Below are 13,792 nucleotides of genomic sequence, written 5' to 3'. Positions count from 1 at the left end.
AGAACACCCAATGAGTACTCTTTTTTTTTTTAAAGGTTTTTATTTATTTATTTGTCAAAGAGAGAGACAGCACAAGCCAGTGGAGCAGCAGACTCCCTGCTGAGCAAGGAGCCCAATGTGGGACTCATCCCGGGATCATGACCTGAGCCGAAGGCAGATGCTTAGCCAAGTAAGCCACCAGCTGTCCCCAATGAGTACTTTAAAATTACAAAAAAAAATCATAAACGTACTTTTTCAAAATATTAAAAAGAATGTTACATTCCCTTTTAACCTAAATATTTTCTCAATATACAGCTATGGATCCTGGAAACACGGCAAGTTTGAATGTCTAAATGTGACTATTCAGATTTGGATAGAAGTTTTACCATATGGGGTTAAATTCTGCTGTGATAAAGAAATAATTACAATGTAGCAGACTATTACTTTCATCCCTTTCTTGGTTTCCAAAAGGCTGGGATGATTTACATATTTTCTAAAATATCTCTATGTGTATAGATCATATACTGCCAGAAATATGGAAATGAAACACAATGAGCATAATGTTTATAGAGAGTAAAAAGGAAAAGGTGGCAGGGAAGGGATGACCTTAAATTAGCAGATGCAAATGAGAACAACCCCCACAATTAGCCAGATAGGACACAATCCAAGGTTCTTAAAATGTCCAAGGAAATGGAATTTTTGAAACTAAAGATAGATACGAGGATTGTCTTGAAGACGGTTTTGTAAACTGCTCTAACAAAGACACTCAGTGCACATTAGAAATTATTTTATCCAGTAACTGTGGAATAAGAGAGGCTCTACAATTATACATTCACTTCTGTTTGTGCCCAGAATATGACTCAGAGAGGCCCAATGGGGAATAATGAAAAAACAAGCCCTAATACCCCAAATTGCCTGTTTCAGGGGGAAAAATATTACACAAGGCTCAAAGCACAAATAAAAGTCACAACTAGCAAGTAATAATCATTAGGCATCCATGTGGTTTTGAAAGCCAGATCCAAATGCTTATTTATAAATCTGAGATAAAGTTGCTGTATTTTTATGATGCCATGTTGGTAAATGGAAAATGTTCTTTCTACAAAGCAAAACATTTTCTGCAGAGAAAACTTTTATGGAGGTCTGGAGCAAAGGAACTTCTAAACATGGCACCTGCATTTAATAAAGGGGCAACTAAGTACTGGGCTCTTGAGTCCTAAGTTACAAAGGTTTTGACATCGCCAGCAAACCATGGCAGCTGGCGAATGTCCTGAACGATTAACCACCAACAGCAGCTGAAGCAAGTCACATTCCAAACTCTGTAGCACTTCCTATAATACAGTAAAATGTTGATATGCAGTAAAATGTATTTCCTCACTAAGGCTGAATGAGATTATGTAAGCAGAAGAGGACTATTATGATCAAAGCAGATACACGTTTTTGAATGCATTTAAAAACTGAATGAAAAGCAACATAGCAACTTCTTATTTCAAAAATCCGGCAAAGACAAAATCCATTTTTTTATTACAATTTAAAACATGGGGCTTTCTTAACACTAGAGAAAACACAAGAGAACCAAAAGTCACAATAAAACCTAAAAACGGCACCAGCGCCCTGAATAACAAAACCATGAAAATACAACTGAAATACTTTGACCTTGTGCTGTTAGAACATGTCCACAGGCTTGGATGAGAAAGAAAAGTCACTCACAGAGGAAGCCCACCCTTCAAACAAGTCTTCTAATTGCACAAATTAAATTTGTTTTTTTCCCTTGCATTGTTTTTTGCCCTAAGACAAGATTAACAATTAATTTTAAAACCAAGATTCAATAAGCAGCTTTACTAAAAGGTCGCCTGAAATATTATTTCAACAAAAGGTGACATTAAGAATCTAACTTTCTATTCCTTGGAGAGAACTGAAAATACCCAGTGAGTTTATAAAATGTCAATAAAAGAGGGTCTCACAAAGAGCTAATCTAATGGTATCCGGTCCACACTTCCCTACAAATATATGCAGTCATACTTTTTTTTTTTTTCCTCCCTCTTAATCTGCTGTGGCTCCATTAGTAAGCCCCTAAAAATGTAACCTGGCATTTACACTCTGGTCCATCTGGAATGTCTCTACGTCAGAGGAAAACCCTCACCCCCGTGAAAGATGAACAAGTACACAGCTGGTCGAGATCTGGGCACGTATGAAGGAGTCCACTTACGTGCCTGCACACACTGCCTAAATGGTGAATCCCTCCAGCACCCTCTTCTTCCCACTTCTGAATCAACCTAGAAAAAAAAATGAGGGTTTTTTTTTTTGTTGTTGTTGTTTTTTAATTCTCTACTTTGGGGCACCTGGGTGGCTTAGTCAGTTAAGCATCTGCCTTCAGCTCTGGTCATGATCTCAGAGTACTAGGATTGAGCCCCACGTCCAGCTCCCTGCTCAGCAGAGAGCCTGCTTCTCCCTCTCCCTCTGCTGCTCCCCCTGCTTGTGCTCACTCTTTCTGTCAAATAAATAAATAAATAAATAAAATCTTTTTTTTAAAAAATTAAGTAAATTCTGCACTTTTTTTTTTTAAGATTTTTATTTATTTATTTGACAGACGGAGATCACAAGTAGGCAGAGAAGCTGACAGAGAGAGAGGAGGAAGCAGGCTCCCGGCTGAGCAGAGAGCCCGATGCAGGGATCAATCCCAGGACCCTGGGATCATGACCTGAGCCGAAGGCAGAGGCCTCAACCCACTGAGCCATCCAGGTGCCCCAAATTCTGCACTTTAATTAGACGCCCAATAATTCCTTGTTGAAAATACGTTGCAAGAACAAAATTTGAACAGTTGTCCTTGAAGCTAGCCGCAGCCCAAAGTGCTGTCTTCTACCCTCACTAGAAGCCTTGGGAGCAAAGACGCAGCAGGATGAGTCCCATCTTGTGAGCCCTTGACCAGCAGCTCAGGGCTCCCCAGAGTAGTGGACTCATGCATGTGCATTTGGACAGACAGGCAGGAATTGCTGAGGTTTTCCACACTGTTTCCCTGAAAACCAATACTTCTAGGTTTCACTGCTGGCTCAGGATGTGAAGTTAAACTTAGAATCAAGCTGACTTCTGCAGCAAGCTACACCACCTAACTAGCAGGAGTGTGAACCTACACACAGTGCCAGTTCTCAACTCACAGTTTTACCTTCTTTATTTTTAAAGATTTATCTATTTATTTTGGAGCAAGAGGCCATGAATGGGGGGGAGGGGCAGAGGGAGAGAATCTTTCAAGCAGACTCCAAGCTGAGTGGGGGAGTCAGGCCCCGGGGCCCGATCTCATGACTCTGAAATCATGACCCCAGCCAAAACCAAGAGTCCGAACCTTAACTGACTGAGCCACCCAGGCGCCCCTTAACTCTCAGCTTTAATGAGCAAAGCAGGACAATAAAACCCAGCTCTCCAGGTAATTTAACTAAAACAACGACACAATAGCTTTGGAATGTGTTTTGGTATTAATTTGGTGTTTGTTGTAAGGAGGTTAGGATGGACAACTATAGGGGGCGCTATTTATACCACTGTTTGTGTGAAAACAGCCCTGTGAATAGCACCATACACAGTCCGATGGTTATGAGATCTACTAAGCCATTCTAAACCAGTTACCGAGACCAAAGCCTCAGAAAAAGCTGGAAATTATCCATTTTGTCCCTGATACCTTCTTATTAATTCTTAGCAGCCACCTCTGCCACACCAGTCAACTGCCGTTCACAGTGACGAAGTTTTGCTTCTTATCAAACCTTATACTGAATACAGGCTGGTTGAGGTTTCAAAGAGCTTTCACAAAGAACCCAAACTGTGGATCATACAGCTCCTAACACTTGAACAGAACTAAGAATTTATAGGTATTCCAATAAACCTGAAATTCTCCAAATCCAAGGAATCTACCCAACAAAGCACTGTCTAACCCAATTCAATTAGGAACCGTGACTCTTGAATCTTGAATAGCTGTTTCATGAGTGCAATTTAGAAATTATGACTGAGCGGTAAGCATAGTCATGAACAGAGGTTGCCCAGTGCTACTATGTTGCATCATAAACTACAGGAAAGTTAAAGTTTCTCATTAATTTTTAGCAAAGACCCCTGTATTGGATCACACAGGCACTTAATCCTGATTATCTGAAACATATAAAACAGGACTAGGATGATTCATCAGTACAAAGGTTGATCTGTAGCCCTGTATCTAGCCAGGCCTTGTTCCTACAGAAACACTCCAAATACAAACTAGAAGTCTCCCTAAGGTTCGCTTTCCTTCAACAACTGGCAATCGTTACTCTTCAGAAATGACATATTCAAATTTCGTACGATTTACTCATTTAGTTATATTTTTAAAAACCTTGCCCTTAGTGACTATAAAAAGGCACTATCACCATTTGAAGGTGGCGTCCTGACTTGGAATCATGGTCCAGGATTCTCTGGGAAGTCATAACAGATGTCACGTTAAAGACACACAGCTCATGCCTCCTGTGATACAGCCGTCTAAAATGCCACGAGCCCACAGAAATGCACAGAATCACTAAAGAGCGATCACAATGTAAGTTTTACCTCCCATCTCTACCTACAATCTCTATGGAAACAACTCCATTCTGTTCTTACAGCTCGAAAGCAGCCAGACAATACATAAAGAAACAGAGTGGCTCTATCCCCATAAAACTGTAAAAGACAACCAACAGCCAGATTTTAGCCCACAGGCTCTAGTCTGTCAATCCCTTATGTAGTGTAAAGTAGAATTACATATTTTACTGTAAGTCAGGAGTAAAAACACAAAGGGGGCCATACATAATATCCAGATCGGCTCAGAGTAACAACCCTGCAAGTATGAATACCTTTCGAATGCAAGGAATCAAGCAAGCCAACAGCTAACAAGGAGTCCATCAAGGACAAATATGTATTTGTTATTCTTACAAAATATTATAATACTCTTTTGATCATCCAGAAGAGAGTAAGACTAACTTAGAGCATTCTGTGTCATCATCTTCATTTAAATGCTTTTTTAATTTTTTAAAGATTTATTTATTTATTGGAGGGGGGAGAGGAGGGGCAGAGGGAGAGAGAGAATTTCAAGCAGACGCTTCACTAAATGTGGAGCCTGACCGGGGGCTCGATCTCATGACCTTGAGATCATGATCTGAGCAGAAATCAGAGAGTAAGACGCTTAGCCGACTGAGCCACCCAGGCGCCCCTCTTCTTTTAAATGCTTTTTTATTTTTTTTAAGACTTTATTCATTTATTTGATAGAGATCATAAGTAGGCAGAGAGGCAGGCAGAGAGAGAGGGAAAAGCAGACTCCCCGCTGAGCAGGGAGCCCGATGCGGGGCTCGATCCTAGGACCCTGAGATCATGAGCTGAGCCGAAAGCAGAGGCTTAACCCACTGAGCCACCCAGGTGCCCCTTAAACGCTTTTATAGTTAAGAATGTACAGTAATTTTCTGAATGGAAAAACAAAAGGAGAAGAGACAATACCCTTGAAGACAAGGAGGGAAATGGCTGGCCTAAGAAATACAGCTGCCAGCCTCATACTGGAGGGTCTTGTTAGTTTTAACTCATCATTCCCTAAACATTTCCCATACCATCCTATTTTGGGTTCCTTTTTATTCAAATAACTACATTTTGCGGGTTTTTCTTTTTATACCATGGTGCGGTTTCTTCAGTCCTGAAATTATGCAAAATTCTGAGAGTCCTGTATTAAGGCTCCCTGAAAGGCTGCTACCCACATTTCTGACAAAAATATTACAAACAAAAGCCACAAAAAGTGCCACAGATGCCACATCTCAGATCCCAGTGGTTACCCCTTGTAATGCCAACGTGAAAATGAAACGAGCAATCCAGTGATCTTGAATTCCAAGGGTATTTTTAAAAAGATGCCATCTTCTTTCCAAAAGCAAAACAGCAAGAAAAATAGTTTTCTTCTTCTCTAGCACCAGCAATCCAAAGTATTAGATCATCGTGCATTTGAGTTCTAATGGCCCAGGTATCAACATTTTTATGGTCTTTTTGTCTTGGTTTCTATGATATAAGTTTTACTCCAGCTGGAACTATTCATTATACTCCCAATAATTCTAAATCAACTTGAAATGCCATCAAAAAAGACCCTACATAAATCCTCCATTCACAAAAACTTTGACTTTGGAATCAAACTTCAAGCTATACCCAAGCTACTATTCTCTTCATTATCAATACCAACAATGAGCCTCGGGGCATTAATATGTCCTACTTCCTATGACAATCTGGAGGTCCATCACTTAGTCATCAGGGCTTCAAAATGCATCTGTATCAATGTTTTACAGTAAATGAACTTCAAATACCAATAAAACGAAAATCCCTATACATAACTCTGTAGTTCATGCCAAATGATGAAAGACAGAACATGGAAAACTTTAACAGCACCCAATCCAATACCATTTCATCTGAAAATATTCCATCTGAAAATAAATTCTATGGTTTCTCCCTCTACCAGATTTTCTAAGCAATATTTTGCTTTTGTTTTCACTGCACTAATAGAAGTACGCTTTCACTTGGCAACAATACAGAATCACCAAAAGAACGTTACAAAGAATCAGATTTTAAAATACGGATTTTTAAATTGCTATGGAAAGTATTCCACACGACTGAAACATGAAGACCAGAAAAAAGAGAAAGAATGAATGAGGATACTGAGAGGAATCCAGAAGTAGGAGTTAAAGCAGATCATGGCAGCCATCTGCAGCATCATCTCTGTATACAAATGACTCTTCAATTTACCCTTTGTGTTGCAGTTCTTAAGGTCTTAATACTCATCTATGTGTGAGCAGATCAGAAACTGGTCAGCTAACTGTTTTCTATAGGACACTAATTAAGCGCTCCCTGAAATCTAACTGCATCATTGCCCTGAAATGGTGGTTATGGGAATGCCATTAACAGAGTACTTAGAACTCTATCAAAATAATTAAAAAAAAAAAAAAAGTTTGAGAGAACTCTATCAAACAAACTTCATTTCTTGGTAATTCTCTCCAGAGCCAAGAAAATCTGTTTGTATTTTCATTTCCCTCCCCTTGAATTATATCCCTATCTAGCTCTACCTCATACTCTGGCTTCATCGATTCCCATTCCTTTCTTAGGAAAAAAATCTACTCTAACTCACCTCCTGCAGGAAAAACACAGTTGAGCTGAAATGGGAATTAGACATGAGACAATACTCTTACAAATTTTAAATTTTATCAACTAGCCAGTAGCAAGCTCTTCACAAATGGCTACTTGTTGTCAGACAAATATCTTTAGAAGGTCCTTTCTATGGACGGATCCATATCCAGTTGGAAGAGCCAGGAAGAATTTTTATTGGGACCCTGTGGAATTGACAACATATTTGTGTTTTCTATAAAGTTGGCTAGCATCACTCTGTTCCAACGAGTTTTTAAAAACAACCCATGAGCACTAATGGTCTTTCTTGGGCTCACAAGACTGAAATACACTGTATTTTGCTACCTGCCTACTCAACAATGAGAAACTCCATTTTCTATCGGTTCTACTTTGCAAAATTTGGGCAGGAAAAGGGAAGGGCTCCCTATGGCTATCTTATGTCACATGCATAAAAGAAATACACAGAATGTCTTTATCAGCTGAATATAACTGGTACCAGAAAAAGGCCATTTAAAAAAGTAAAATCCACTTAAAAGAGGGAGCCCATTTTTATAGCAAAAAGCACTTTGATGGAATTTTATATCAGAAACTTAAATATTATAAATATTAAAACTAAAATATATGAGAAAAGCCATCTTATCTATCTTTAACAAAATATAAGTTAGTTGCATCTACTGGCAAAGTCTTAGCATGTAAAAGTCTTAGCATGTGATCAAAGTGTTCATTTTTTGGAATACTTTTCCTGCCTATTTCATCTTTGAGTTCTGTGATTTGTATAGAACAATCATGAAAAAGATCCTATCTATAGAAATATTCAAATATTTATCCATTTCCCCCATGGTCCTCTCTTAATCCTGTATTTTTACCATTCCCTAAAGGAGTCATCATCTTTTTGTTTTTGTTTTAAAGATTTCTTCATTTTAGAGGGGGGTGGAGGGGGAGGGGCAGAGGAAGATGGAGAGTATCTCCAGCAGACTCAGAGCTGAGCAGGGTGCTGGAAGTGGGGCTCGATCTCATGGCCCTGAGGATCACAATCTGAGTAGAGAGCAAGAGACAGACGGTTCACTGACCCAGGAAGCCATGCAGGAACCCCAGGAGTCATAAGTTTTTGTTTCTTCAATAGTTAGTTCATCTAATTCTGCTAGATCAGTACTTGTCACTGACTACTCAGAAATCCCAGCAGTTCTACAACATCATTTCCACAGACTTCATGAAATCCTGCATCTTTTGCAAAATGTACATTTTCAAGGCTGAACAAAAACTGAGGGAGGAGCATTCCTGGTTATAAGTATAGAGAGCTAATAATCAAGAAGAGACTCTAGAAGTGGTTAGTTCATTAGTAAATATTTTTATAGCTTCTACTTCCCTGCTAAATCCTTACAATTGCAGGACCTCAACTAATGATCACTCTCCCCCTGCCAAGTACATATTCCGGGTCTCATCAACCCATGAGCATGCCCCCATGAAACTACCAGAGCCAGCTGTCCAGAGTAGCTCAGGACAAGAATGATCACAAAATTAACACCTAAAGCAAATGGCATATCAAAAACATCACTGAACGTGAACTTCGCCAACATTTTCCAGGAAGTAGGTAAAATCCAGTTAAAAAGCAAAAACAAAAACAAGGCAATAAAAGTCAAAGCTAATTCACTCAACCTGATTGGTGCCATATTTTTCCATTATAGCTTTTAAATGTCACAGAAAAAAAAATGCTCTGAAATGTAGGTGTTAGAGCAGACTATTATCTAGCATACGGGTAGATTAAAGGATTAAAATGAACTAATACTGTACTTCCTAAAACATACAGACTTCTACTCAGTGCCAGTCCACTGGCAGCCAAGTGTTATCAGCAAGTCTAAATTTGGATCTCATAACCTAAAAACCACTTAAGATAAAAGGAGGCCTGAAATAAGTGTGAGCACTCACAGGACCAATATGCAAACGGGTCATGGCAGGTGACACAGATTCCAAAACAAAAATGACCAAAAGTAGACAGATCAAAACTGGATTCTTTACAGCTAGAATGCTTGCTGGAGGCTTACATTGAGGATCCTACCCAAGAAGGAAGGGTCCTCACCATTCTTTATGGAATACTTGTGATCTGGCCAGAAAGAAACAAGAGTAGGTGTGTCTTGCAAGGAATGTGTCAACAATCATTAGGTGGGTGGCCAAGCATCTAGACAGTCCTGGAATGAGGACGGAATTGTAGTCACAATACCCCAAGGGCCTGCTTTGGTCCAGGAGCATCTCAGCAGCTGAGGCAACATGTTGCCATGGCAAGATTAAAGATGAACTCTCCTGGAGGTACCCCTAGACTGCCTGCCTGAGGGATGCTGGGAAGGAACCTATGAAAATATAGGTCAGAGATAACTTTAGTTCATAGAAGAGGCCCCAGCCGATTGGCCTCAATCAAAAGTGAAGACGTGGGGAGTAAGAAATTATACAGAAGAACTTCATGTCTCTCCATGGTAGACGACGGCAGGCCTGCAGGGTAGTCCCGGAACAGAAGCTAACCTTCTAACTGGGCTTCCCATCTCACTTAGAATGAAATACAAACCACTCAGCATGACCTACCAAGCCCTCCAAAGTCTGGTCCTAACCTGCTACTCCAACCGCATCTGCTACCCCAGATGCACCAGAATATGCTAGAATTGTTCCCTTTGCAGAATTGCATCTGCTGGTCCTGAGAACACTTCTCACCAGCACACAGAAAGTTGGCTTTCTCCTGCACTTCACACAGGTGTTTGCTCAGACCCTTCCTTTCTGACTACCCTTCACAGATAGAGCCCACCCTCCCCCTTCTTCTCCATCACTTTAATTAATTAATTAAATTAGTTTAATTAATTAATTAAATTTAATTAATCACTACTTAATTTTCCTGGTAGTTCTTAGTCCCTGAAATTACATACTTTTGTTTACTTGTTTATCATTTCCCTCTTCCACTAGGACAATACATACCCCAGGATGATAAAAACCTAATTCTGCCTAATTTACTAGACTCCCCATCTTCCAAAAAAGTAGCTGGGTACACAGTAGCCACTCAACAAGTAAATATCTATGAAATGAATGTATGGATATACATTAGTTGCAAGGATACAAATATATTTTATGAAATAATGAAATAATAATGAATATAGTAAGTGAATAATCACTGATAAGATGGAAATAAACCAAATCAAAGCCAAAGGGGTAATCAAAGACTTAGGTGTTTGTGTACTACAGAGTATATCAAGAGTTAATTGGTAAAATTGACTTGAATACCCCCCTATATTTGCTGATCTCAGAATCCATTTGAAACTAGCCTTTGGCTGTTACCTAACCAATCTGGAGGCCCTCAGAAATTCACCAAGATTCTGATTCTTCTTTGAAGTCATCAGAACTGATGGAGGCAAGGATAGATGTTCCTATCGGCAACCTACTCTCCAACAACATCCTAACACTTGTTTACATAATGAGACCACTCACATTCTATGTATTCTATGTAACTATGTTCAATATATTTCAAAATAGTTTATGCAAGTGGAAAGACAATCAGAACCTAGAGACTGATACCAGAATTCTCCATTTTTTAAAGATGTTTTTCAGATAGCATTCAAGTACTTTTTTTTTTTTTTTAAGATTTTATTTATTTGACACAGACAGACACAGCGAGAGAGGGAATACAAGCAGGGGGAGCGGGAGAGGAAGAAACAGACTCCCCACCGAGCAGGGAGCCCCATGCGGAGCTTGATCCCAGGACCCTGGGATCATGATTAAGCCTAAGGCAGATGCCTAACGACTGAACCACCCACTGCCCCTGGAATTCTCCTAATTCAACTTTATCACTATCCCCAAATTGTTCTGTGGCCACAAGTATGCTCTTAAAGCACAGAAAACATGCCAAAGATTGTAAGCAACTGAGCACATTCAGAAAAGAATCATGAACAAACAACGAAACTGAAGACAATCAGGACACGGGCCACTGCCCAGCCAAGAATGTGAGACTGGCCATGCGGGACATGGACACTAAAATCAGGACAGTCCAGGTTCAAATGACCAGTGACCAAAAGGAAAAGAAGTTCAAGCCAAGCTGCCCAGAGTGTCTTCAGAAAGTCCAAACATCAGGTCAAAACAGTATAGCCACCCCCCCACCCCGCCCCAGCACCCCGTGGGACCAGAGAGCCATTTCTGGGTCTGCCCTTCCAGCCACCCAGCTTACGGATGGAAGACCTAGCCATGCAGGGCATGCCATCTTAGGCTTCCTGAGAGTTTCACAGGAGGTTCCAGACTTCACGTGCATTCTAAAAGCAACAACTTATCAACTCATTATTACAACATCAGAGTAGTCTAACAGAGCGAGCTTTCTAGTGGGAATGGGGGAGATAGTAGGGAAGGACTCCTCTGTTATTATCTTCAGGAAACTTTTTATCTGTGACTGCAGAAAAACAGGTACCTATAAAAATAAGTCATAAGCCAATGAAATAAGAGTCTTTGACTTTTCAGAATGGGCTATTCATGATAACAAGCATACATTTGTCTTAGTTAAGACACATCACCCATTGACTGCCTTACTATTATTTAAGGTATGGCCTGCCAAGTTTTATAAAATACAGTGTCACTGTTTTCAGGGCTATTATCTGGTCTCCCACGTGGGCAGAGCTGTGCAAGCACTTCTTCCCCCAGAAAGGATACCGGAGGTTGAAAAAAGAGCACTAATAAAGTCTTAGTAGTCATAAATGCATTTTTAAAACTTTATGGATAGGGTTGACTAAGTCATGGATACAAGCACTTAATTACCAGTGCTCATAAATAATTTTCATGGATGGCTAATAATCAAACACTGTGCATATAAAAGAAGAAACTGCATTTAACAAGCAATCTTTTAAATCCTTTAATTATTCTCATAAATTTACAATTTTTTCCCAAACATATCTTTGAAAATCCGAACGCTTCTGGCCCAATACAAGTTTTCAAAACTACTTCAAAACCAAAAATTAAAACTAAATCTGAGTGCAGTTTGCTTAGCTTCTTTGATAAACTGAGGATCATGCATGTTGCCCATCACCTCCAACCTGCTCCATTTTTCCTAAGAGTACTTACCACTATCTGAAATACACGTATCTGCTTAGTGTCTGTCCCACTAGAATACACACGCCACGAGGGCAGACACTGACACTTATCGCTAGCACCCAAAACAGTATTGGTTCATTTATTTGAGGAACAAATAAATGAACAATTAAATGTATGACATATATTCTCTGTACACCACATATATATAAGAATGTAACATAAGTAACATTATATACATATATATATAAAAATATAAAATTGGCAAAGCATTATATGCATATACATCTTTATACAGTATAGCATGGGGGGAAAAGCATCAGGCTGGAGATATATTAGGGTTCTTTGCTGATTCTACCATGAAACAGCTGTACCATCTTGGCCAATTTACTTACCTTCTCTGGGCCTGAATTTATTTATTTATCTATAGAATGAATGTTTTAAGTGTTATCATCTTCAAGGACATTTTTAGGCCTAATATTTTTCATGATAAATTCAAAGAGTCATATAAGGTTTACAAAATCCATTCTACATGGAAAACAAAATAGCAAAATAACAAAAATTAACTAATAACTTCTGACCTCTGGGTAATTATGATTAATTAATTAATTAATTAATTAACTATGGTCAATGGGTATCTACCAAACTGTCATATGAATTTTACTCCTCCTCTAACATCTTTGTTCTTCTCATTTTATCTCTATTTTGTTTTTCCTTGACCAATGGAGCCAATGGTCTGAAATAATTCTGGAACACAAATGAGCCTAGTGAGCCACTGGAGTAACTGTTTGGGATAGCTGGCTAATCTCATACAGTTGAACACAGCAAAGGGGACCTAACTGTGAACCCCTCCACAAGCCATGTGTACCCTATCATCGTCATCTTTCCCATAAACCTGTGACCTTGACAAACGCCAAGTCAGGACCAAGAATGAGCTCACTCTGAATAGTCACATAGAAACATGGTACCCTATAAAATCACCACACAGCCAACACTACAAAAAGTCATTCTGTAAGAGCAAGGGTGAAGTAACAGATGATTTAACTGGTTCCCACTCTCCAAAGCTGCCTTTCTTTATGAAAAGTAAACTACATCATCCAGATTCTATGACCAACTTTACAGAGTTATCTAGGTCCTTCACTTAAATAAGTGAGTCATGCTGTTGACTTTCCTTTACCAGTCTCTTCAAGATGGTTGTCCAGCACGTAACACTGGATCTCTCAGGCGAAGAAGGCAGATACTCTAGAGTAAAGACATTTATCAACAAGAATTTTGTGGAAGAAAACATTCAGTGTGACCCAGTAATACTTTTATTTTCTGTATTTAGTATATAATTAAATCCATAGGAACTATAAAATGTATGTACGTACTTCCTTTTAAAATTTAATAAATACGTTTCAGTCTTTAATCCTGATTTATACTTACAGCTTATAAAATAATTTAGCCCATGTGTAGAACTTTGATTCTTCTATGCCAAGCTAATAAATGCAACCCAGTTCCCTTGAATTTAACAATACAACACACTCCCACTTCACAAAACAAATACCTGAAATAGAGAGTCAACGTTGATGCATCTTTCTTCGGGCACTCAATCACGATAGTCATCCAGCCAAGAAGTCTAGGAAGCTGACTGAATTTGAAA

The 13,792-nt window shown here is 39.2% G+C and overlaps 1 protein-coding gene across 4 annotated transcripts in view; it reads right to left on the bottom strand.

Annotated features, from left to right (window-relative positions):
- Positions 1 to 13,792, bottom strand: part of IRS1 (insulin receptor substrate 1) — a 58,699-nt gene that overhangs the window by 20,760 nt on the left and 24,147 nt on the right. Inside the window, exons 2-3 of one of the 4 annotated variants that reach the window (XR_013966612.1) lie at positions 13,697 to 13,780; positions 12,864 to 13,392 (exon numbers count right to left, since the gene is read on the bottom strand). The exons of 1 other annotated variant lie outside the window; for it this stretch is intronic. The gene's annotated coding sequence lies outside the window, so the exon portion shown is untranslated. Of the gene's footprint in view, positions 1 to 2,185; positions 2,253 to 12,863; positions 13,393 to 13,696; positions 13,781 to 13,792 lie in introns of those variants that run through there. 2 more of the 4 variants (XR_013966610.1, XR_013966611.1) reach the window with 2 other exon arrangements.

The sequence above is a fragment of the Martes martes genome (genome assembly GCF_963455335.1).
Source record: "Martes martes genome assembly, chromosome: 3".
Classification (NCBI taxonomy): domain Eukaryota; kingdom Metazoa; phylum Chordata; class Mammalia; order Carnivora; family Mustelidae; genus Martes; species Martes martes.
Note: the sequence above shows the minus strand (reverse complement) of the source record. Positions and strands in the feature narration are given on the sequence as shown.